The sequence below is a fragment of the Boleophthalmus pectinirostris genome, unplaced genomic scaffold, assembly GCF_026225935.1.
Source record: "Boleophthalmus pectinirostris isolate CB_2022bp ecotype Guang Dong unplaced genomic scaffold, ASM2622593v1 HiC_scaffold_6, whole genome shotgun sequence".
Taxonomy (NCBI): Eukaryota; Metazoa; Chordata; class Actinopteri; order Gobiiformes; family Gobiidae; genus Boleophthalmus; species Boleophthalmus pectinirostris.
Genome location: NW_026571447.1, coordinates 2922992 through 2933129, shown reverse-complemented (window position 1 = coordinate 2933129; position 10138 = coordinate 2922992).

Here is a 10138-nt window from a genome sequence, read left to right as displayed (position 1 = left end):
TCACTCAACGTACAATTAACACAACTCACAACGTACAACTCACACAACATACAACTCACACAACACACACAACGTACAACTCACACAACGTACAACTCACACAACGTACAACTCACAGAACTCAATGATGTACAACAGTGATGTGGTCGCTGTTGTGGTGAAGAAGGAGCTGAGCCAAAAGGCAAAACTCTCGATTTACAGTCAGTCTTCGTTCCTCCCCTCGCCTCTGCTCATGAGCTCTGGGTAACGACCGAAAGGACGAGATCGCTGATACAAGTGGCTGAAATGAGTTTCCTCCGCAGGGTGTCAGGTGAGGAGCTCAGTCACACAGGAGGAGCTCGGAGTAGAGTCGCTGCTCTCCACGTCGAGAGGAACCAGCTGATGGGAGGGCATCGGTTCCTGCTGGACGCCTTCCTGGGGAGGTGTTCCGGGCATGTCCCACTGGAAGGAGGCCCAGATCCAGGACACGCTGGAGGGACTATGTCTCTGGGCTGGCCTGGGAACACCTCGGGGTTCAAGAGGAAGTATCCCAGATACTTGAAAAAAATACAAATAACGGATCAATGGATGGTCACCCTGATCTGTATTAACTTAAAATGGATGGCACGTGTAGGATTCAGCAGCATCATGTTGTCATTTTGGTACAGATTTTAAAAAGTGTGATGTGCAACTATCCAAGACTTTTCTACTGTGGAATTCAGAGGACTTTTTTTTTCTTTTATTAAGTGGTTTTAGTTTAACCTGTCATATGTACTTATAATAATATTCATGTCAAAGTACTTAACAGCCACATCGCATATCACTTATTATTTGTAGTAGTGGTAGTACTAAGCAGTAGGAGTACTAGCAGAATCAATAGCAGTAGTAAGTTGTATTTATAGTATCATGATTTGCCTGTTTAGTACTGTGGAATAACAGCTGCTCATCATTTCCTTAACAAAACAGTGCCTTTAAAAATATCATTACATTCAGCACTGCACCTTCACTCCACTCATGAAGGATCTACAGTATGAAGTACAAATATGAAGTACTCACTAAGGCTTTACTGCAGTGACACAAATGAGACAGGTGAGACAAATGAGACAGGAAGCCATTAAACAGAGCTCAGTCTGAAGTGTCAGTGCAGACAAAGAGAGTGTGTGTGGAGTGGAAACATGTGGGTTAAACATATGGGTTAAATGTGGGTTAAAGTCTGTTAGAAGTGGGTTAAATATGCGGGTTAAAAGTGGGCTAACTGGGTTAAAAATGAGTTGAACATGTGGGTTAAACATATGGGTTAAATGTTTGGGTTAACCATGTGGGTTAAAAGTGCATTAACCATGTGGGTTAAAAGTGGGTTACACATGGGTTAAAAGTGTGTTCAAACTGCATTAAAAGTGCATTAAACATGTGGGTTAAAAGTGGGTTAAACGTTTGGGTTAAATGTGTGGGTTAAATGTTTGGGTTAAACGTGTGGGTTAAACGTTTGGGTTAAATGTTTGGGTTAAACGTGTGGGTTAAACGTGTGGGTTAAACGTTTGGGTTAAATGTGTGGGTTAAAAGTGGGTTAAAGGTGTGGGTTAAATGTGTGGGTTAAAAGTGGGTTAAAGTGCCTGACGGACAAACTCGGGTGTAAACACAGAAGTGGGTTTTGGCATGTGGACAAAGAGCTGTTTAATGTTGAACTTGAGAGTGTTGTGAGTCAATATTTGCTCCAGGTCTGAACCAGGGCAGGAAAACAACACTTGTATGGTGTTATTGAAAGACTTTTAGTGACTTTTGTGCTTTTAATGAGAAATTTTGAAATGCGGTTTGAGGTGTCATCTCAAATCTTTGAATTCTGAATGTACTGATAATCTACTTACATGAGTACTTCACAATTATGTACACGTCTACAGAGGCCAGCAGAGGACAAACTAAAGGGAAAAAAATATTATCAATGTTATTTTGTGAAAGATTGATATTTCATATCTGCAAAACAAATCTACCTACAGGTACAAATAAAGCAACCTAACCTCATTTTGATTTAGTATAATGTAAAATAACAAACACATACAAACACTATACTGATTCTGTGCAGCTGATGTCATCAACATTCTGTGGGGGTGATGCTAACTGTAAGCACTGCTCTGTCTCTCAGACTTTAATCTGAGCTTTAACACAATCTGAGCAGAAAGAGCTGACTTCACTGGAACTACAACAGGTGAGCTGATGTGTGCTGTTAAACAAGTCCTTTACATGTAACATTACAGTCTCAAGCTAGCTGCAGGGTTCCCACGGTCATGGAAATCCTGGAAAAGTCATGGAAATAGAAAATTGCATTTCCAGGCCTGGAAAAGTCATGGAATTTTGTAAATTTAATTAAAGCAGGCATGTCTAAACTATGGCCCCTGGGCCAAATGTGGCCCTCAGACAAATTGTTCTTGGGCCCTCAGGCATCCAGGTGAATTGGTCAAATTACCATGCATCAATTAAAAATTAACTTTTTACTGGAAGTTTTTTGAAAATTTACCTTGATAAGGCTAGTATGTAATATTTAGTGTGTGGTTTTATGGATCATAGCATGAATAAAGACTGATAGCTCATTCTAACGTGTTAAACATGCACATATTTTAATTATTCACTGTATTAAGCACCAGTCTACGGCCCTCGATCAGCTCTCTGCTTCATCTGCATTTAGATATGTGGCCCTTGATGGAAAAAAGTATGGACACCCCTGAATTAAAGTTTTGGAAGTCATGGAATTTTTGTATTTTTTTTCACACAGCTCCGGCGTTTTGTTAAATTCTCATGAGACTATTCTGATTATTTGTGAACATCTGCTTTTGTTTAAAAGAGATGACAATAAATGCACTGACAGGATTTTGAATGTTCAAAAACTATAATCCCAAACCATAAGGTGAGTGGAAAGAGTTAACATTTCATATTTAGCCCTGAAAGCACTGTATTTTTTTTTTACTATAACACACAATATCAATAATGTTGAATTCTCTCATCTATTTTCATACATAAGTTGCACTGGATTATAAGGTGCATTAAGTGAAACAAACGGACGACACTGGAGACCGATCCTTAGTCCAGAATCCACCATCCATCGGTAGATCATGGTGTAACTCGTCCGGTGTTGCCTCACAAAAGTTGTTGTCTCCAAAAGATGAAGAACGAGAGATGGAGCTGATCAGAAGTGAAGTGATGAAGCTGACAAGAGGAACCTTGTCTCCAGAAGATGAAGAATGAGAGATTAACTTAAATTTATTTGACTCTAATAATGATAAACAAACATGAGGTAAGAAATAACAATTCCATAGTATCTTATTTTGCACATGCCTTAACACTGTTTCTGTGTCTGTTCCCATGGTGACTGGTTTGGAGGGGCCAGCTGAGCCCTGTGGTCCTGAGATCTGATGAAGCTGACACGAAGACCCCTGTCTCCAGAAGATGACGAACGCCAGATGGAGCTGATCAGAAGTGATGTGATGAAGCTGACAAGAGGAACTCTGTCTCCAGAAGATGACGAACGCCAGATGGAGATGATCAGAAGTGATGTGATGAAGCTGACAAGAGGAACCCTGTCTCCAGAAGATGAAGAATGAGAGATGTAGCTGATCAGAAATGAAGTGATGAAGCTGAAGAGAAGAACCCTGTCTCCAGAAGATGAAGAATGAGAGATGTAGCTGATCAGAAGTTGATGTACTGACAAGAGAACTGTCTCCAAAAGATGAAGAACGAGAGATGGAGCTGATCAGAAGTGAAGTGATGAAGCTGAAGAGAAGAAACCGGTCTCCAGAAGATGAAGAATGGGAGATTAACTTAAATTCATTTGACTCTAATAATGATAAACAAACATGAGGTAAGAAATAAAAATTCCATAGTATCTTATTTTGAACGTGCACATGCCTTAACACTGTGTCTGTGTCTGTTCCCATGGTGACTGGTTTGGAGGGGCCAGCTGAGCCCTGTGGTCCTGAGATCTGATGAAGCTGATGAGAAGAACCCTGTTTCCAGAAGATGACGAACGACAGATGGAGATGACCAGAAGTGATCTGATGAAGCTGACACGAAGAACCCTGTCTCCAAAAGATGAAGAGCGAGAGCTGGAGCTGATCAGAAGTGACGTAATGAAGCTGAAGAGAAGAAACCTGTATCCAGACAGTCATTTGGGTCACTATTGGCTGAACTATCAGAACACAACGCACAGCCAAGTGCAAAGTTTACGCAGCAGCACAATCTGAGCCCCAACAACACAACGTAACACACCGCTCACAACCCGCCCCAACAACGTCAGCAAAACTACAATAAGAGGCTACGGTCCCAAGACGAACACATCAGCGCTGCTCCTACAGCACATGGCAGAACACCGGAGCAGCCAGGGGTCTAATCAGAAGTGATGTGAGGACGCTGACCAAAAGAACTGTCTTTAGCAGATGAAGGACAAGAGCAGATCAGAAGTGATTTGATGAAGCTGACCAGAAGAACCGTGTTTCCAGAAGATGAAGAACAAGAGCTGATCAGAAGTGATATGATGAAGCTGATGAATAGAAGCGTGACTCCAGAAGATGAAGAACAAGATGGAGCTGATCAGAAAGCATCCTCAAGGGGTGTTCTGAAATCTGACAATAAATGGAAGGCTGATCTGGAATTCTTGAAAATGTTCTATTCTCTGAATATGTTCTAAAGTGATGTTTTGATTGTAGTTAATAAATGATTAGTTTGACATAAATTGAAATGAATATAGTCCGTATTCAAAAGTGCTTTCCTCTTCATACTTAATTCATGTATTGTGACATGCATATTCATAGTTCATACATGAATACGTAGTTATAAATAAAATAAATATGAACAATTACATTGTTTTCAAGTATATTCTAGTCTAGGTCACCTTTACCTCTATCAAATGTGTTAAATATATTCAAATAAGCATATTATATTAGCCGTAAATAAAATAAATGCTTTAACTGAAATAAATTATACTTTAATAAAAGCATAAACATGCAATATGTAGCACTCAATGTATGTGAACAGTTTTAAACACTGGACACTTTACAGTACAATCAAAGTTACATAACTGCTTTAACGAGCTTCAATATTCTGACTCTCAGTATGTTTAAGGCAAATTGCCAAATGACATTCTTTACAAAAAAACAACAACTTTTGTACAGAAACTCAACTATTTTGTTAACAGGCACTTATAATGAGCTTAAAATTTAATCAGCAAAGAAAGTAGCTTTCCTTTTGACTTAAGGTCTTCAATCATAGCCTTTTTTCTTGTGTCATATTGGACACACAACTTTTGGCAAATGACATCAAGGTCTCATTTGCATTGTCAAGTTTAAGGCTATTAAAAGTCTCTGGGTCGACATTACTAAGTTCCACGATAGGCGCAGTCATTTTGAAGGTGCCCCGATCAACTTGGCTCAGTCAGAAAGCCTCTGTCATCGTGCGGACCCTTTTGAAGATCTTCAGGACCCTCTGATATCTGTTTATTGCCTCATCTGGCCCCTTCATTGGGAAAACAAAACAAAACACAGATGTTAAAATACTGAAGACACTTTCTTTGATTGCTGACGTCATTCAACTAAAATGATGTATACAGTGGCTTCCATAAGTTTTTACACTGCACATTTACTTCAGTTTTGCTACAGTGAGATGTTATTGCTTTGTCTGGAATGTTCCACAGTATGACATTAAATCTTTCTATCCTCATGGAGACCAAACCAGACCAAATTACAGGTCAGATCTGTAGAGAGGCGACCCCCGCTCACAGTCAGAATGTCTGTTTTTCAAGGTAATTTTGAGCTGTAAAACCATCTGGAATTGAATAGATGTAAAGTAGAGCTGTTTAATGTCACACTGTGGAACATTCCAGGCAAGAGCAATGACATCTCTGCAGAAACGAGCAGGTGATGGACCCACAACCAAAAAGTTACACAGTGCACATTTATACCTGTATCTTCATGTACTAATACTAAATGTACACACATAGAACACAATACAATAGAAACATTGTTGCTCTGACTCAAGTTCCTGTGGTTCTGCTGTTGCACACACACACACACACACACACACAGACACACAATAAAACTGTAAACATACACTTCTCAGGGCTCTGTTCCTGTCCTTCCCCTAGTCCGTAGCATCATCATTCACTCTGCCTGTGCCGTACTCATTAAACCCTTCTGACTTCTGACCATGAACATCCTTACGACGACCAGTCAAAAGTCTGGACACACTTTTTCATTTACGTTTCTTCTATATTTCCATGATTATTTCCACGCATCAAAACTATGAATGACACGTGTGAAAAAACAAACTCAAAAATAACGCAAAAATTGTGTTGTGCAACAAAACCATTTTAGGAGACTTCATCATGAAGCTCACTGAGAGAAGGACAAGGGTTTACAGCACTGTCCACAAAGCAAAGCTCTAGTCTTGTGTGTGAGTATCTGCTGCTCCTGTTCCTCCTGTACCACTGTCACTTCACTCTACTGCACATGTCTCCTGCAGAAAGAGTCTATGTTCTGGTTGTATCATGTCAGTCGATCAAACCATTACTTCTGCACCACTGAACAATTTAACATTTAAGTGACTTCAGTGACACAGAAACCATCCTGTCGGGATTCAGAAAGGCCCGAATAATTCTAACTGGAAGTGATACTGAGTCTTACTACAGCTATACAGAAGAGGAAGCGGCGCTCTGTTTACCTCCGGAGGTCGCAGAGTTGCTCAGAAGTGACAGCGAGGATGAAGAATTGAATGGATTTAGTGATTTGGAGTGAGATGGAGAGTTTGGTAAACTTGCTCTGTTACTAGAACTTGACTTTCAACAGGAAATGTCGGTTCCTGGTCTCTGAATTTATAAAATAAATTTACCCCAAAAAGTGCAACTCATTTTTTTCTTTTTCTTCATTATGCATTTTTTGGCTGGTGCGTACTCTGGAGCAATTTATAGTCTGAAAAAAGTAGTAGTGACAGTAGTAAACGAGAAAAAAAAAAAAAAAACACTGGATGAGAAGATGAGTCCACACGTTTGACTTCTACTGTATACACAGGGTGTCCCCACGTTTGACTACCCCAAATTTAAGACTTTTTAAAGACCTTTTTAAGACCACTTACATGAAAATTAAGACCAACATCGCACTCATTATGCAGGCGAAAAACACCAGATCCAATTTGAATAATGACCAANGGGAATTAGACATTAATAATAAAATGGTAAATGGTCACATTTTTTCCACCTTCAAGGCACTCAAAGCACTTTACAACAAGGAACCACTCACCCTTTCACACACCAGTGTACACAGACACTGTGGGCAAGGTGGGTTAAGTGTCTTGCCCAAGGACACAACATGTGTCAGTGGGTCAGTGGATCTGACCGCTCAACCTGAGATGTTTATGTCGAGAGCTGGATTTGAACCACCAACCTTCAGATCAGTGGGCGAATGCTCTACCAACTGAGCTACTGCCGCCCAGATGGGCAGATGAAGCTTCATGAAGCATTGAAGCCTTACATCCAATTGGTTCACTCCAGCGAAGCTTCTTGAGCTTCATTTGCTCTAGCAGGACATCTACTGGACACAAAAATATCAGTTGACATGAATTTGAAGTGTGTGGGACATTGCAGAAAGCCTGTGAATAAAACTGTCAGCACAATAAAGAAGTACGCAAAACATGTTTATTGTAGTGATGGCAGTGTACTGTGTATCTATATAGTGGCAGTATGGAAAATGATTATTTGGAAATGATGAAAATGGAAATCGCAGCAAAATCCGAACCACTTCCTGAATCAGTCATGTGTACAGCGGGCAGCGAGGCTTCGACGTCATCATTTTCAGCTCCTCCCCTAAATGAAGCAAGCCTCGATACGCGCATTGCGGAAATACCCCCTTCATTCCTCGGCACATCTCGTAACATCACTATTAATTTAAGCAAAGAGACTTGTAATTCGATATATTGTGATAGTCCACGATATTATTGAGACCTTTGATGATACGATATCACGATATTTTGGTTACTGTCTCCCTAATAATTTATAAAGCATTCATCTTAATTTGCCGGCAAATATTACTTGGTAGCCAAAGAAGACTTTTCTACAAAGAACTTGTAGCCTTTCACTAGTTTTGAGCTGTCTGTAAGTGACATCGAAGATATGATCAAAGTCCTGTCCCCCATGGAAAGTTTGGCAGGTTATAAAGACCGCTGCTAAAGGTTTCTGAATCCATGGTTTTATCATACTTCAGTGGGTAGTTGTCGTCGCATGTTTCCAAATGTCTTCCTGGTTTGTGACCTGAGTGTGACGTATCTCGTATTGACGTATTGTGTCTCAAGCCAGAACCAATCGGTCCAACCTGATTTTTTATTTTTTTTTTTTTTGTGAAAGGAAGGACCACTGGTCACAAATGAAGTTTATTTCACAATCAGCAAATATAATTACAGCAAATATTCAGTTCAGTTCAGAGACATTGTTGTGTAAACATAGTCTAACTGTAGGCACTGCTGTGTCTGAAGCTCTATTACTCAAGTTAGACTTTAATCTGAGTTTTGTTCTAACACAATCTGACCACAAAGAACTAATTTAGCTGGAACTACAACAGGAGAGCTGATCTGTGCTGTTTTTCAGTTAGTCACACTCACCTTTTTGTTGAAAAGTATTATTTATGCAGATAAGTAGTGCAGATAGTAATAATAATGATGATCATTTTAATATAAACACGTTAATGATTAATCGATAATCGATCGTTAATTCTTCCGACGATCGATTAAGAAAATTTCATCGAATGCCCATCCCTAGTATCTACACATAGTTAAACATTTATTTTAGCATATCTCTTTATATTTTGAGCATATTCTGTTCTTGCACACCTATTTCACACTTTTGCTGGTGCATTTATGTTAGAAAAAATTCTTTATTTCAGTTTGACTTTGAAACGTTCACAGTTCAACTTTAAATGTTATAGATAGTATAGTAAATTGCCGTTTTAAATCTTGTCTTGTCTTTTGTAGTCTTTTAAGGACATTTTATATGGTTGGGCACTTATCCATTTGAACCATTGTTACACTGTAAAAACTACGCATGAGTAACATGTAGGCCTATGTAAAGGATGCTTGTAAAAGGCTTAGGCCTACATCTAGCCGAAAGAAAGATAGAGCTTTCTTTGCTATACAGTTCAAGTTGTTTAATAATAATGTGATGTGCCTACGTACGAAACAGAACACAGAAAAGCTACAGCTGACATCAGGGCTGGGCAACTCTGTTTTTCCATGGGGCCACATGAAAAACAGAAAATATTGTGGAAGGTCGAGCCAAAATGCTTTACTCAATTCTGCATAATATGAATTGTATTTCGTTATAAAAAGGAGTAAACCACTAAACCTGTTTAGTCTTAGTTTAGACCTGGTTTAGTTCTGGTTTAGACTTGGCGTAGTTCTAGTTTAGACCTGGTTAGACGTGGCTTAGACCTGGTTTAGTCCTGGTATAGACCTGGTTTAGTCCTGGTATAGACCTGGTTTAGTTCTGGTTTAGACCTGGTTAATTCTGGTTTAGACCTGGTTTAGTTCTTCTGTTATTAGGTTATTCTTTTCGACCAAGAGTTTGTTTTCATACCTGACACTTTCGACTGCTCAGTAGCGGGCTTCTTCAGAGTGGTCACGTGGTCGCGGTCACGCAGCCTCACGGTCACGTCATGTAATAAAAAAAAAAAAAATAACACCTCTAAAATAAAATAATAATAAAAGCAATGCAGCTTTAGTCCGCATGTAAAATGATATAATATGGTTATTTTGTCATTTCAAATGAGCTTTAAGCCCAGGAGCTGTACAATGGCCTGGTCTGGCGTCGGTCGGTGCGTCGGTGCCATAGCGACAACGTCGCGCGCACTATATAAGCGGCTGCGCACTCAGTTGCACTCCCCTTTCTCACATGAGAACGCTTCTTGGACGCACTGCGGACACTTGTACGAGATTTTGATATTCATCGTTTCTTAGCCCCTCACCGGTTGTAAAACACCATCACAACTTGGTATATCTGCCTGTCAACACTTTCTGGAGGATTGAAAACACACCAAAAGGTGACTGGCCTTCGCCATGGACCTGGTGCGCTTCGCTCTGGACCCTGACCGCCAGGATCACGTCCCCGAAGGTAAAATTAATCAAATAACATGGA